At 38.9% G+C, this 16,179-nt stretch overlaps 1 long non-coding RNA gene across 1 annotated transcript in view; it reads left to right on the top strand.

The window, feature by feature from the left end:
• The first annotated feature begins 335 nt into the window (after positions 1–335).
• The window catches only part of LOC125697137 (uncharacterized), a 54,227-nt gene continuing 38,383 nt past the window's right edge, over positions 336–16,179 (top strand). The window contains exons 1-3 of the long non-coding RNA XR_007378689.1: positions 336–456; positions 3,474–3,563; positions 4,330–4,392. This is a non-coding gene — a long non-coding RNA (uncharacterized LOC125697137). The remainder of the gene's footprint in view (positions 457–3,473; positions 3,564–4,329; positions 4,393–16,179) is intronic.

Raw genomic sequence — 16,179 nt, 5'->3', positions numbered from 1 at the left:
ATTCAGGTCTATAGTAGACAACTGTATCTTCCCTATATGAACACGCTGCTTTTATGTGGCATATCTGTACACAGCACACTGAAGTAGGTACTTCATCGATTAGTTTGGCTGGTTCTTAATTGAAAAAAGTTGAAAGTGATTTATTTTTTTTTTAATTTTATGAAGTTATGAGTGCGTCTGGACCTAAGAGAGTTGCTCTGTGCGTTGCCAGAGAGGTTGTATTAAAGAAACACTAGTGAGAATATCTTCAGGTGGTGAAACAGGATTGCAAGAGGTGTTAACAGGTGTTAACAATTTATCAGCACCACCTCTGATAATCTGGTAGCATCCAGCTGCACCACCTTTCTTTTGGTCTGTGTTAAGGGATATGAGGGATTTTATTTTCTTAGAGTTGGACTCCACTGTGCTGTTCTGCTGCCAAAAGCTGAAGGCTGTATTTGCAGAGGATGTGTTAAGGTACGTATCTTTTGGAATAGATTTAGAATTGGAATTTGATGAACTGATCATTGTAATGTTTTTTGTTTTTAATGTCTGGACTGATACTAAGTTTGCAATTCAATTCCTAATTACAAAACCTATTTTAGAGAGCTGCTAAGAGTCCACAACTCCTGCTGATGTCAATCTTTTGCATTCGATCAGTTTCCTAAAATGTGACCTCTTTCATCTGGGAGCTTGACGCTTGGCTCTCAACTTTCCAGTGTCAGTCTGTACTTATTAGCATGTTGGAGTTTTTTATCAGTTCTTCCACTGAGATGCAGTATTGTTTCCATAACTAGTAAGCAGATTTTGGACACGTATTTTAAATCTGGGTATGCTTATAGTTGTTCTCTTTCTAGAGACCAATGAATATTAACCGCTCCCAAACATTCTCACCTGATGAGATTGAATCTTACTTGCAGTGCAAAGTCTATTGTAGACTACTGATTTTCTCACAATAATGGAGAAAAAAGCATGTTAACTTATTGAGAACCATTCAGCATGAGGAACTAGTGCAACTGGATGCATGATATGATCTTCAATTTTTCTGGCACAAACAGTACCTTTTCCAGTTCTCAGCACCTGAGAAATCTTCCTGTTACCTGCCACCTTTCTTCTGACATAACTCTACACACTGTGCAGCAGCAGTTCTCTATGGAGGATAGAGGTTGGATACCTTCCCCTTCTGCCTTGCAGTGAAAACACAGAGATCATTTCAAAGAGTTTCTTGAAGTGCTATACTTTCAGCACAGCACAGCTGAGTCTGCACAGAATGGGCTGCTTCACTGACAAGGTGTGCTGTGATTTTACCCAAGTATTACTCCGGAGAAATCAGATAGCTGCATTTGGAAAATCCATTTCTCCCCAGTCCTTGGCTTTGTGTTCCCTCAGGCAGTCCCAGTATAAACTTCTTACTCATTTCACCATTATGAAAACCATTTTTCAAAATATTCCCTTTTACTTACTGACTGAAAAAAGATTCGTGGTCTCCTTTTCATGAAGGACCATATGAGCTGACTTAAATCAGGCTTTGGTAGATCTCTGAACGGCATGAGTAATTAAGTGCCTTTAGAGAAGTTTTGTAATAACCAGTAACATCAAAGGATAGTAATAAACCAGAAAATAAACTAATAATTAAACCAATAAATCTTTTAAACATCAGTGGATTAGAAACCCCTTTGAAATTAAGCATGTGCACTAGCCAACATCTTAATGGTGGACTTTGTCCAAGAAACTCTTATGATTCTGAACAGAAGATGTGCAAATGTCCATTGCACAGAGGGATTAGTCTTGGTGGTTTATGTGATAAGAAGTATATGCTCAAGGAGGCAATAGTGCTGCTGAGCTGCTCTCAGAGGCTTCCTGATCAAACCCTTCCAGCAGCTGCACTATGCATTGCTGATTTCTCCTTTGAAGCTGTCTTTACTTACAGGCAGCAACACGGTGGGTGCAGTGAGGGGGAGGTGCTGCAGCTCAGTGCGTGTGTTTGCCTGTCTCACAGTGCTCTCTTTGGTCAGACCCAGAAGTTGACCTGGATTATGGTGGCCTACAGATATGAGCTTGATGAGAACAAAGTTAAGCCTGGATATATGACAGCATACTAAAATGTTTCAGAGACGTATTCTCTAGAACTACAGTTACAGTGAATTTTACTGCCATTTGATGTGATGAGGGTGAAAGCCTGACAGAAGTTACCATACAGCGTTCAGCAAAAAATCTCAAACTCTGTAGCAGGACTTTCATTTGTTATACTTGATTTTTGCAGTGCATGTTTTATAGGTTTTATAAAAAGGATATTATGGTATTGGTATTTCAAAATTGACACTGTGTCTGAAAGTAAAATCTATATGTTATGCAAGAATAGAAAGACAGGATAAATATTGCTAAGTGATGCTTAGAGAATGCAGTGCAGAACTGCAGTACACCCACGTGCAAATAAAAATATTATCTGCTGGGAGTTCTTTATTGTGTTTTGCAGAGAGCTATAAAGGCACATTTAAACAGCGATTTGTATCGCTACTTTATCTTCTGTTTATATCTCAGAATGTAGTCAGAGCCTCACAAGCTCATTTCTCTCTGATACTTGAATATACTGAAGTAATTTTCCTGCAGTGTAATTTCAGAAATAAAATCAAAAGTCTTTTGACTTAGGATACCCATCAGGATTATGTAGTTTGTTGTTCATGAATGGCTGTAGATCTCAAAAAAAAAAAAAAAAAAAAAAAAAAAAAAAAAAAAAAAAGTGGTGCCAGATTAACAAGGTATGCCACACTTGACACTTGCTGGAAGCCAGGAGTGATATTTTGGTATATTTTGTTGAAAGACATCTGGATAAATTCAGGACAAAATTTTCCCAATAAACGAGCTGTTCCAAGGTACAGATTTAGCATGTAGCCCGGCCAATTTGTTCTTGTGTCACTTATTATAGAGCTCCTCAAAGAGATTCTTTGGTTTCTTTATGAGCCAAATGTGCTTTCCAATCTCTTCTGTGGTATCTCTAGAGCTTGCAGGCTTTGAGAAGTAATTTTAGGATGGTCTAAGGAGTCTGGATGGAAATAAATCTGTCTGAAAACAATAAGTGGAATTGTTCAGTTACATTTTCTGCTGTCTCTTTTTTGCTCCATCATTGAAAGTCTGCAATCGCTTCCTATGTCTGTATTCTTTACACATCGTTTTGCAGTTTGTTGATTGTTTCTTCTCTTTGTGACTTCTCTATTTGCAGTATTTCTGCACCTTTTATGAAAGTCTGCAGGGTTTCGATATCAAGCTCAGGGAAGCGGCTTTTTGAACTGTAGGTTTTTCTCTCGTTGTCTCCTTTCAAAATATGGCCAGAGCATCAAGATGAGTTTGCAGTTCTGGTTATCATTCTTTCAGTTCAAAGTTTAAAATTCTTTAAAATGTACGTGTTTACACTGACACTTGTCTTACAAAGTTTGTCTTTGATCAGCCAGTGCTGATATATTGAGTATGACAAAAATAATCATAATTTTATTCAGCAGCTAGAATTGGCGGTCTAGAGGAGAAAAGAGGGGGATTTATGCCTCGTAAAAATCTACGTACTTACACTGCGCTTTGAATTTCATGAAGTGAGTATACCTGTGGAACAATGAATGAACAAAAAATGTTGATGACTGCTTGAAAGAATATAGCAAATCAAGCTGTAAAACCTCTCAAAGGAAAATGTGCTAATACAAAATCATCCTTTTTTAGCTATATCCATACTCTTGTGTGGTTTTGTGGCAGAAGGCTCAATTATCTTGTTCAATTTTTGGTGGTTATATTCATGCAGGTTGAGGGTAGTGAATACAGATGATAACTAGAGCATAGTTATTAGAAAATATTACGAAACATACTTAAAGAAAATATGAAATTAAGAGTATGTCACAAATTACATAAGTTATTTTAAAATAAGCTTCTGATAAATCTTTCAGATAAAAAAAAAAAGAGTAGATCCATTCACAATCCTTTCAAAAATTTAAAGCTCTTGAAAACTATGGAAAGTAGAACAAAGCTGTTGTCAAAACAGCAAAAGCCAATATCCGCTTATGGAATTTCTCAAGGAAGTGACTGGAAGCCAGAGTAGGGAAACAGTTCAGGGACAAAATGTCATTTGTGTGGTTGTATGAGGCCTTAAAACAGGAGAATGGTGAGCAGAAGGTTAGGTCCATAGCTGGGATGAGATCCTACTGCCACCAGCACTATGCAGCTCATCCTGCTAGGTGGGTGGCTGCTGCATGTCGTCCAAGCTGGTTCCCAAATTGCTAACCTATGCTTCAGGCATGAGCAGCTTTCTAGAAAAATGATCATAGTTACACATGAGCAAAGTGTAATGTGCTCTCTGTACTTCCGCAGCTCCTAAAGGAGAGGAAAAGAATTGCATACCTGGCAGGGGAAGGATTTAAGTTGACAATTAAGGTAAGCAGCTGTCTTTCAGTATTTTTGGCAAGTTAAAATACATCTTCCATCAATTTTCCTATCCTGAGTCCTTCAGCACTGCTTTTAAGAAAAAGTTTAATTTAGATTTGTTTTGCTAAAAAAACCTGCTGTTTTCTTGATGTTTGCTGTCTTCCAATTGGGTGAGATGGGAGAGGCAGTGTGGCATGGCAGCTTGTGCAGTAATCGTGTACTATCAGCTCTATCAGCAGCTTGTGCAGTAGTCGTGTACTATCAGCTCTATCAGCAGCTGCCTCAGTTTCTGTCAGTATTCAATGAAACATAACCTTTGCTCCTATAAAAGTTTGAAAACCCCGAAGTGCTAGAGTCAACAGCTGTAGTAATGGCAGATTGTCTGTGGTTTGTCAACACAAATAAGTAGCAGATCCTGAAGGCTGTATTGCAAGTGTTGCCTGGGAAACCTATGTACAGCATAATGGGTTTCTAAAACCCAGCACACAGGCAGGCTGTAGCATCTTAAATCTCAGATTTCATCCCAGTTCTCAGCCAAGGTAAGCAGAGGTAGCCATATACATCATCTTGACCTGAGAAACAGAGCTGCAGTGCATGTTCTGTGTATTTGCAGTGCCTCTTGAATTGCACACAGATTGTTAAATCCCTTTAATTACAGTCAATCACATATGGATTTTTTTTCTTCATGAATACTTAATGCAACATATAATTAGACATGGCAAGTGAGTGCCAGGTCTGGAATTAAGACTTGAGCTTTCCTGGCGCTGACTGCAGTGCTGCTATGAGCAGCACCACAGGAAGGTTTGCAGGAGCTCATGGAGCAGGCAGCTGATCTCCTTCAGCTGGAGGCTGGCCACAGAGGCAGGTCTTACTGGATACCCTGAGGTCAGTGTCCATGCTGGGATGGGAGCATTTGCTGCCAGAGTTCTACCCCTGCTGTGTTACCACCAGGCAGGGCAGGTGTTAGTGATGTACCAGTGAAACTAAAGCTGTGATTTTAGGGCTTCCTTCATTTATTTCTTGCGTCCATCATCCAGGCTATTCATTGCTCTGGAGAATTCCTGGGAAATCAAACTTCTAGTTGGAAGAAAGGAGAGTTGACCCTTGCTGGCTCTTCTACAGCGTTAGGAATTTTGTTTGCTAAGCAGTGAGAAGACCTCCTGCTCATGGCAGCTGTCACACTCATCAGTTTGTACATAGCTGCAATTTCAGGTGTTTCAGCTTCAGGATGGCTGTATCTACCCTCAAATCCCTCAGAAGAAACATTGATGAGGAAAGCAAGAATACAAATCAGGAAAGGTTGGAGTGGGGTTGTCCCCTACAAGATGGTGCTAATGCACTAATTTCTCCATTTTTATTTCTCTTTGGATATGTGAAGTTGTCACAAATACTAGAAACAAAGTCCATAGAAATATGCACATAATACAAGTCAAATTTTCTCAAGCAAATCTATGCTAAAACTAACTCAAGATATTGAGGTCTGTTTTTGTACTACCATTGCTGTAACTAGGGCACCCATTCACCCCACCAAAGCCAAGTCTACTGAGAACTGTGTTTCTGCACAATGCAGGTTGAGGTTTCCTTCTGCAGGAATATTATGCAGTTGTTCATCCATGTGTTTCTGAGTTTGTCATGGGATAAAAGATGACTTCATTGTAATTAAATGTATAGAAATTTTTAAATAAATGCAGTTTTAGAATGGTAATTTACTTGACAAGCTATTTGAAAGGTATTGCTTAGTGGCCTAAAACATATTTTAAAAAATCAGGCTATTTAAATATTTCTTTAAAAAAATTATTGTAACAGTGCTTCCAAGGTTGTAACAAATAACAGTATTTCTGACTGATTTTATTCATCTAGCAAGCTGTAATTAATTGCTAGCCATACATTGCATTCAGTGGGAAGCACACTTTGACAGGAATCTTTGGCTTGTTAAAGAGAATGGAACTGGAGAAAGACATTCTTACAAATTACAGCTCCTTGCAAGTGGTGCTTCACTATGAAAAAATGCTTGTTAAATTCCAGCTGACTCAGAGTAACCTGTTTTGAGTCATGGCAATACATCATCAAGGTTTCAGGAGTGCTGAAATGGATTATTTAAACAATGAAAACAATAATGTTACAGTGTGTTACTGTGCTCAAAATGTCATACTCTGCACACAGTTGTGCTTAGAAGTACTTTCTGCAAGTGGGACATGTCAAAGCAAGGAAATTCTCAACCTTGTTTTTCTCTCTAAATTCAAACCATTCTGCACTTACAGAATGACCTGGAAAGTTAATCAGATTTATTAGCCATACACAATGCAGAAATACACAAAGAGTGGTTCTTCTGCAGTTGCTTCTTCTCTAAAGGAAAAGATATTTTCACATTGCATTGTTGCTGTGACAATTTTGTTCTAATTATAACTGATCTGATTTGGATACCTGAATAGCTCTGCAACTACTAATTTTAATCAGATCTCTGCACACGGGGAGTCACAGACAAGATAGTCAGCCCTGCTTCTATGCACTGCTGCTCAGAGGAAAGAAGGGATGGTTAAATCAGGGGAATTACCCACAGGGCCAATTTGATCCACTGTTTTTACAGACAAAGCGTAGCACAGAATCAGTGCAGTAAATGCAGAGGTATACAGGCTGGCAACTGTCATAATTTGGGAGCCACAGCTGTTTAAAATTGTAGGTTTTCAGTAGTAAGCTTCAGACATCACTATAACTATTATTATTTTACTAAGCCTAATCCTAGGCTTAGGCTGATAAAATGCTTCTCTTTGCTTATTCATTGCACCTGTACAGCACCCTGCATGCAGCTGAGTTAGGGTCCTCTCTGCTTTTGAGTTTGAGCAAAAAAACAAAGGTGTTTGACAAAGAAAGGCAAGGATCTTGGTTAGGAAAGCAGCATATCTTCAGGTCTAGCTGAAAGTGAGGCCATCTGATGAGCTCTGAGCACTATGGTGACTTCAAGGGGGGAAAAAACAGTTTTACAATGTCTGAGCAAGATGTGAAGAAAAGATCTGGAAGAGAATAATAAAGGAGCTCATTACCACCTAGCACTTATAAGATAGCCACTGTGCATCCTCATTTTAAGGCACTTTCGGTCAAGAGCTTAAGACATGTACATCCCTAGTGAAGAACTGAAGCCCTAAATAACATTACTGGGCTGATATTTTTTTCCCTTCCTCACCACCCCTCCCTCCCAAAGGCTTTAAATTTGATTCCAGTACCAATAACGTAAGAAAGGACAAGTTATCTTTGCTAATCAGCTTGTGCAATCAGAAGTTTAGTTTTGTAGAAATATCAGTTGTCACCCTTAGTTTTACATGCAGTAATGTGAAAATCACACCCTACCCCAGCCACATCAGGCCTTTTTCAAGCTTGCCTTCTTTTGATAAAGGTCTCCTTAAAATTTCTGAGATTTTCCTTCTTAAACAATAAAAAACCAAAATTGTTTTAACTATTTATTTTCCCCTGGTATTTGACAATGATGATACTTTTATATGCAACATATCAGTGTGAAATTGCTACATACAGTTATTGTTCAATGAAGATAATGAGTAAAACCTGAGTATTTTAGTCATAGGTGGTTTATTTTTAAGCTGGAGAAAGAATTGTGTTGTACAAATTTGTCAGCGTGAAAAAGCAAGTCAGACTGACTTGCTGGTTATACTGGAAGAAATAGTTGAGGTAGCTTCTTCTGAGCAAACATAGCTAAGGAGAGAGCCTGCTGGTCCTAAAACTTCTGCCATCTTTCCAAGTCTCTCTGCAGAGGGATCAATGTGATGCAGGAATCTCATCCACCAAGGGATGCAAACCAGGAAAGAAAAAAAAAAAAAAAAAAAAAAAAAAGTGTTTTTGCATTGTTACAGAATCTAGAACTGAAAAGAAAGGAAGAATTGCTAGGTTGTCTTGCCCTTCTTTTCTGATACGGAACAATCTGTCTATTTTAAGAGAAATTTACTAGTCTCTGGTTCTTCCTTTAAGTACACTGTAGTTAAATGACTTCCTATAAATAATGGAATTGCAGGCATTGATTACTTTCACTCTGCAGTAGCGTTGCATGCCATGGCTGTGGCAGAGCGGCATGCTGAACCCCATCAGTGCTCCTGCCATCCAAGCAGATCTTTACAGGAGAAGTGGGCTTGCTAGAATGGAGATCTCACATACCTTGACCCTTTTGCAATTAGCTTATGGGAGATGTTTCTGCACTAGGCAAATTCAGAAGCGCTTTGATGCTGCAGGCTGGGAAGCATATAGGGGTGGCTGCGTGGCCAAGGATAACATGCAGGACCTAGAAAGCAAGAGATGGAGGACGGAAGGACTGCTTTCACTAGCATATCCTTCCCTCAAAGTTACTTATAGGCTATTTGCAGTTCTGTTAGTTTGGTTTGGTTTGGGCAGTGGTAGGTTGTTGTAATTTTTATTTCTATTTTTTTGTTGTTTGTTTGTTGCCCAGATGAATCTCTGAATTTGAGCACTAGCCAGATTCACAATGTATTCATGAAAGAATTTTCTCCGTGTACAGAAAAAAACTGCTTCTCCTTCTTTTCCAGAGTTTGAATGGAATTAATTCATTGCTAGAGGGATTTATTAGGCCATTAATTATCTCCTTACAAATATCATGGTTCATTTATATTTCTGATTATGACACTGCCCTGTGTGGCATTTGAACTTTAGTGGTTCTGTAATTGCTTGCCTAAGCAGTTCATGTTGAGAGCCCCATCACCTGTTCCTTGTGAGTCCAAAACTCTCCTCACTATCAGACATAAGCACATAAGGCTAAAGAGCAAGCCTGTACATTGGAGCTTTCCTTCCAAATACACAGTGGGTGAATGTTCCAATACAAAGAAGAAACGGTCTTAGGTGTAGCAACTCTGTATTTTATTAAAAGAGAGAAAATGAGTAAGAGGAAATAGAAGAGTAAATATGACCACAAAATAAAAAAGACACATCTATGCAACAACCTCTGAAAATACAAATCTGAGAACGCAATGCAGGAAACTTCTTTACTTGTAGTGAGAGCAAACATTAAAAGTGAAACAAATGCATCAGACTGATTCAATGTTTAGTGATGATTCTTTGTCTGGAGAGACTAGATCTGAATTCTGCTCACAAATTAACACTTGTGAATCCCATGGCAGTGAAACTCTGAAGATATAACATAAAAGTTGTACTTATGCTCAACTCTGAGCATGGTTTTCCTGTATTCACAGGCTTCCATCCCACCCTTTGCCTTTATTAAAGAGATGCTGAACGAGCTATTGTTAGGAAACAAAAATCCTGTGCTACAGAAGGATACAATGCACAAATTCAAAAATGCTCCTTTCTATCAAATCCATTCAGATTCTGTGGCATGTGCTGTCACCAATGGCAATCAGGGTTTTGATTACCCTATTAAGATGTCATGCTCTTCTCTCTGTGAGGGAAGAATGGGTAAAAAATGTTAGCTGTTCTTTCCATCAGACCGGACATTCTTTGTATTTCACAGATAGTTGCATTTGACAGGTCTTTAAATAAATGCAGTTGGTGTTCACTTCTAGTTATGAACTGTCAACTTGTGTTTTTGCAATTGTTTTTTGTGTCATTTTGTCACAACACCATACCAGTTTTCATACTATGGTTTACAGTCATTCCTTCTCTGTCTCCAAATACTTATTATTTTTAGAAGGGCATTCAAAAAATTTCTTCAGAAGCTATGCTTAGAGTCAGTAACTATCATCTTATTAGCTGATGTGGTTATCAAAATTAGTATCATGAGTAATAGCAGCATAAGAAATATTCTGAAAAAAGTGTTTGATGTTTTTATGTATTCAGTGTAATTTATTGTAAATACAGAACTTCATAATGTATTAATGAAAAACTTTCATGATGTCTATTAAGAAAAACAAGTTGGATTTATCTTGGGCAAAAAAAAAAGGATGGATTACTGTACAGTGATTTTTTTTTTTTTTTTTTTTTTTTTTTTTTTTTTGGTTAAATATTCATGTCTTTGCTACCATCCTTGAGTGTCTGAGTGCATATGCACAGGATTTTTTTTTCACTTGCACGTAGGCAGTCATGCTATAAAGCCGTATCGGAGTGATAGTCAAACAGCTGTGCTCTACCATTGCTTCATGGATGGGGTGCTAGGGCTGCTGAGGGACTGCTGTGCTGAGTGCAGCTCCCAGGCAACTGCTGGGATGCAGATGTGTACAGAGACTTGTGGTGTCTCATGCTTGTAGCAAATCTGACACAGCTGTTTTGGGAGGAGGATGTAGTACTGCAGTGATTATTGGTTTAGCATTTTGTAGTGGTAAATGAACAGCACATATCTATCTTAAGGGTGTGGATGAAGGCATCGATTGGGTCAGATAAAGTGTTTCCGTTCTGTGGATCCAGCTATAGTAGTTAGTTCAATCCAAGATATCTTGCCTAGTTCTTACAGGTATTCTTCGTGTTCTAAGTGAGATATATTGCATCCTTGGTATTTGTTTCCATCATTAATATTTGTTCTAGATAAGGGTATTATTGACCTGCTACAGATTAGTCTCTCTATTCCTTCTAATTATGATTTATGCAGTAGCAAACTTTCTTTTTTTTTTTTTTTTTTTGTCATTTTTCTCTTTGAATATTGCTGTACACTGAGTTTTAAATTTTTTTTCTTTTAATATATGTGTATTGAATTTTCTCCACCAAACTTCCACCATCAAATCTGTTTTTAATATGAAACACGCGTATACTGTTCTGCTCAATGATGCTGGTGGTAGGTCTGAGGTCTTTCAAATAAGATTGGTAACCTTATTTTTGTTAGCAGTCTTAAAGGTTTGATTGAATGGGCAGTGATACCCAGAGCAAGACAAGTGCAGCACAGCCTGCCAGCAATTCAATGAGATCATTGGGTGATTTGAAAAAAAATCAATATGTCAGTTTATATGACTGAAAGTGTTAAGAAAAAGGCTAGATGCCACTGAATACTTTTAAAACACAATAACAGTAAAAATGTTAAAATCAAGATGGAGGTTTACCAAGTAAACTATACTCAAGCCAACTATACTCAAGAATGTTATTAGTATGTCTGACTGTCACAGCTTGATCTGGTAATGTTGGCTACTTTATGGGTGTATTTAGTATTAGTGTATAGGAAATTCTGCATAGCAACAATTTACTTGTATGTTCTATTGCTCACAACTAGAGCAATTTGCAATCTTTGTTTAGGAGGTAGGGGGAATCAATGAAGGAGTTTATTAAGATGTGGAAGAGAGGTTAAATTCTTTCCTGAGATTTCCAAGACAATATTCTCCTAAGTTCAAAATCACTGCCACATGCCCAGCCCTCACCTCAGAGCTTCGCCACTCTGACACAAACGCTGTGCTAAAGGCCATAATTTGCTGACCAGCTGCAACTCTTGCTGAAGTCAATGGAGGCTGCAGTGGTTAGGCATCACTCAGATTCATAATCACTTGTGGCATTGAGAAAATAATGACCAGTGGAGAAATCATAAATTAGAAAACCTCCGCATTGTTGCTATTAATGGAGTTAATGATCCTTCAGATGAAATACTGTACAGTAAATATAGAATTGCTCTGCAACTGAGATAAAAGATGAGGATTGAATAAATGTTACTGTGGCCAGGAGACTGAATTCAATAAAATTAATATCCAGTGATTTGTTAAATGTAGATTCAAATGTGTTCCTTTTTATACAAAAGGCCAGCTTATGCTTTCAACAGTCTTCAAATATAGCTCTTAAGCTTTCCTCTTAGCAAATCAATTTGCAGATTTTGCAGTTCAAATTTACACTAAGAAGAAAAGGGCCAAATTGTGCTGTCATATATAGGTACAAATCTGTTTGATCCAAATCACTTCTCTCTGAATGGATTTCTTTGACTGAACAACTAACGCCGCAAATAATAAAGGAGTTTATAAATCTAATTAATGATCATATTACCACCGTTTTACTTCCACATTGTGTTAGAGAGTTGCTGGCTCTGGCACACTGCAAGAAGAGTCCTGCTTTCTCAGATGTGCAGTTATCAGGCTAGAACTCAACCCTGCAGCTGACAACATCTTCAGCATGCATTCATTATTAATACAGGGAAACCAGTAATGATGTGAGCTTGCTGAATTAAAAGAAAAATCAAAGACATTTTACCTGTCAAGATGTTAGTTCTGAGCTCTCAGTTTATCTTGCAGTGGGTGACAATGAATCACTGACTTCTGACATAAGAGCATGAAGCTACCTTCATTATTCTTAACCAGTCTGACAGCTTTAAATCTATGCTCAGGGCAAATGGACCACTTCTTCAAACCCCATATGTGACTTCCTGTGATAGGCACATGGTTTTACACTGCTCTGTTGTGGAATTGTGCCTGCATTTATTAGCAGCATCTGTCAATGATATAGGTATCCAATGGTCAGCATTAGGTGGAACAGAAATAATGTTGCCCCCAAAGAATGAAAGGTCAGATATTGAGAGCCTTGCTGGCCAGACTTGTGTTGCAGTGGATGAGGCAGGGGCTGCCAGAGCACTTCTGCTCCACCTGTATTGAGCCTCTTCCAGCAGCAAGGTACTGACTGTTGTTATTTTAAAAACACTTTGCTCATTGCAGTATCTAAGAGGGACCAAAGCTTACTGAAAGCAGCATGAGCTTCTTCATAGCCCTTCAGCAAAATGTATCCATCTCTTCAATCGCCTTCCTTTCATATGCGCATAGAACATGAGAGGAGGTATCCTCTGCCTCAAAGGCTGAGAAATTGAGCTTCTGGCACACTGAGGAGATAGAATAGCCTTGTCCCACAGCAAGCTGATCTCTGCCTAATTTCCAGTGTTCTGACAGTTCTGAGCACTGTCTTTGGGAGACCTATGCTCGTCCTTCATCCTCATGCCAAGATCTTCCTATAAGCTGGATGAAGGCTTCCAAAGATCTGTCTGACAGGGAGCACTGGGGGAAGGCACATTTTGGACTGAAGATGCTGAGACTGGTGCTGAGGAACTGGTCAGGTGATTATAGCCAGTGTATGTCCTGAATTCCAGTCCAGCCCTATGCATAAATTTAAAAATGCAGTTTTCTTGTCCCCAGTTCCCATAATTGCCTCTCATTTTATTTTGTTAGCTTCAATCAGGACTTGGAGGAAAAAAAAATAAAAGCTATTCAGGAGGGCTTCCAACTCTGCATGCATAATCTTCTGCTTTTCTATTCATCTGAGCTGTGCTTATACTATATTTCATCACAGAAGTGCGGGCAATTAAAAACACAATTAATTCCTTGCTAATTGAATATTTTCTGAGTAATTCACAAACCTGGATAAATACCAACAGCAAACAAATATTTAGAACTGTTAGCCAGCAACTAAATGCATCAGAAATAGTCATTTGAATGGGCACAACTTTTGGCCCATCTGTGTAGAACAGCATGCCCCTGTCTGCAGCCAGGGAGGTGCGAAGACCTGTACCTTCAGAGCAGTGTTACACATGTAGGATATGTTACCTAGACTTTTCTTTGATATCTTCTGTGATGGAGTTCTGTCCCAGATCTTCCTGTGAGGAGCTGCATGTGACACCCAGTGGATCAGCAGATCCCTCTCTGCACCATTGCTGGTGGGAAGCAAGGAAGGGAGCACAATGTTACACTGGTCTTTCTACTTAGAGAGCATCTGAGCAGCTTGGAAAAAAAAAAAGTGAAGTGTGGGTGCTGTTGGATGCTCACCATCTGTACATCAGATACTGGGCTTGAAGAAGGGTCTGGATTCCTTGTGCTTTTTCACAAGGTTCAGGGTGAATCAAAGACGAGCATTGTCAGGAGAGTGGGAAATCTGGAAACCTCAGAGTCTGGAAAGAGCTAGCCAAAAGCTGTTAGAAAATAGGGAAAACCTACCTGGACTATCTCCAAGGAGACTTGAGAGTAAGAAGAGCAAAGTTATCTCAGTACATTGCTGGAATGAACTTGCGGCCTGGCAGTATGCCCAGCTTAGAGATGGCATCAGAACACCACTATGATCCATCTGCAGTAAATTGAGTGTTCGCTCTGACACAAAAATATGATGTGTCCTCCAGAAGGAACCACTGTTCTTTACTTGAGGTCTGCATTGCACAACGGATGCAGTAAAATGTCCTCATTGCATCAGTGTGCCCAAGCACGGGTTTCCTATGTGGCAGTACAAGACAGGAGATGTTTTCAGTTGCCCTGTCTGCTCTGAAACCAAGAGAAATATTGTGTATTGACTGGTGATTTTTGTAGAAAATGCTTTTTGTTACCTCCACATCTTGGTTAGCCCAGAAAAACAAGGTTCAGCTTAGTCCTTTGCCAAGAGCAAGAAAGGAGAAAATCCTTCTCTGCCTCCCTAGAAAAGCTAGCCTTTCCCATATCAATTGCTCAAGCCCTTATCTTCCTGACTGACAGCTCTAGCACAACCAGTCTTGCAAGATTTTTAGATGATAGCAAAACCTTCTGAGGAGGCCAGCAAGTAAAGCTTTCACCATTGCTTAAAAAGAAAATCTGTGTATGTCCCTGTGATGAAATTTGCCAGCATAGAGTCAAGAAGGAGAGCAAGAAGTTTATTGGAACATCCTATTTTATTTAGTATATAGTAAACGTTTAAGCAATCCAAAGAGCATGTGATTTTAGGAATTGATCTCTATTGTATGCTTCAAATAAATCTCCAGCAGCATTGATAAAATCAGAAACTCATTTTTTTTCCTTAAATTGTTTCAAAGCAAGGTAGTGGATTTTATTTTTACCTATCGGTAACATGAAATTTCAATCATACTGCAGTGCTTGAAATCTAATATTCAGCTCTTTCACATCATTCGTTACCTCAGTGACCCTTACAAAACATTTTATAAAAAGACTTGCTTTTAAACCTTCCAAGGAGAAATATTTCTTTACTTGCATTTAATGAATTTAAAATATCCCAGAGAAAACACACTTGCTGGCTCTAGTAACTGCATTACTTCCTCTGGGACATTAAACAACCAATACCTCACAGTGGGTGGGATGGCAGATGTTTTCAGAAATTCTCCTTACTGTAAATATGACTTGCTCTGTCTCTTTTGTTTTTATCCGTTGAGTGGCTGTAGCCTTTGTTACTCAAGTTTTGTATAGGGATTTGGGGTTGTTCTGAGACTTGGCCAGGAGGCCTGAGTATATAGTTAGCCTGAGGGACAATTCCTAATTACTCAGTGCCACTGCAAAAGAAGGAACAGATGGGAGATGCAATTCCCTGGTGCTGACACATCCAACTGTTTTGTCCTGCCCATCCCTACCTGTTTAACTTCTAATCCTCTCCCTTCCCTTCCCACCTTCTCTTTTCCCTATTTTCTATTCCCACAGGGGTATTTCATGTATAATTTTTTCCAACCATTTTCACTTACAACAAACTATCAGAAATCTTCAAGTTTTGTTTCCCAAAGGGATAAAATTCAAGTGATGAATGCACATAGTACAATGTATATTCAATGTGTGGAGTAAATCTGCTACTTGAGGACCCCAGCTCCTGGCAGGGTTGGAACTGTTGCACGTGTGATTTGTCCACAAGTTACTACTGCATCCAAACCCATCCATGCACACCCAAATGGGCAATGTCCTTCCTTTAAAACATAAACATTGTGATAAATCATCACTGCCAAAAAAAAGTAGTCATCAGAGATGTAAGGCAGGCTGCCTATAAGTATAGATCAGACTTTTTTCCCTCACAAGACTGGGATTTGACCTGGCAATATCTGAATCTGTGTGAGATTTGATAACTGAGTCAGATGGGCTATGTAGAAAGAAACTCTCTCACACTTATGCATGTCCAGACAATCTTCATTCTCAGAGGAGAAAT

Source organism: Lagopus muta, chromosome 8, assembly GCF_023343835.1.
Source record: "Lagopus muta isolate bLagMut1 chromosome 8, bLagMut1 primary, whole genome shotgun sequence".
NCBI lineage: Eukaryota > Metazoa > Chordata > Aves > Galliformes > Phasianidae > Lagopus > Lagopus muta.
Note: the sequence above shows the minus strand (reverse complement) of the source record. Positions and strands in the feature narration are given on the sequence as shown.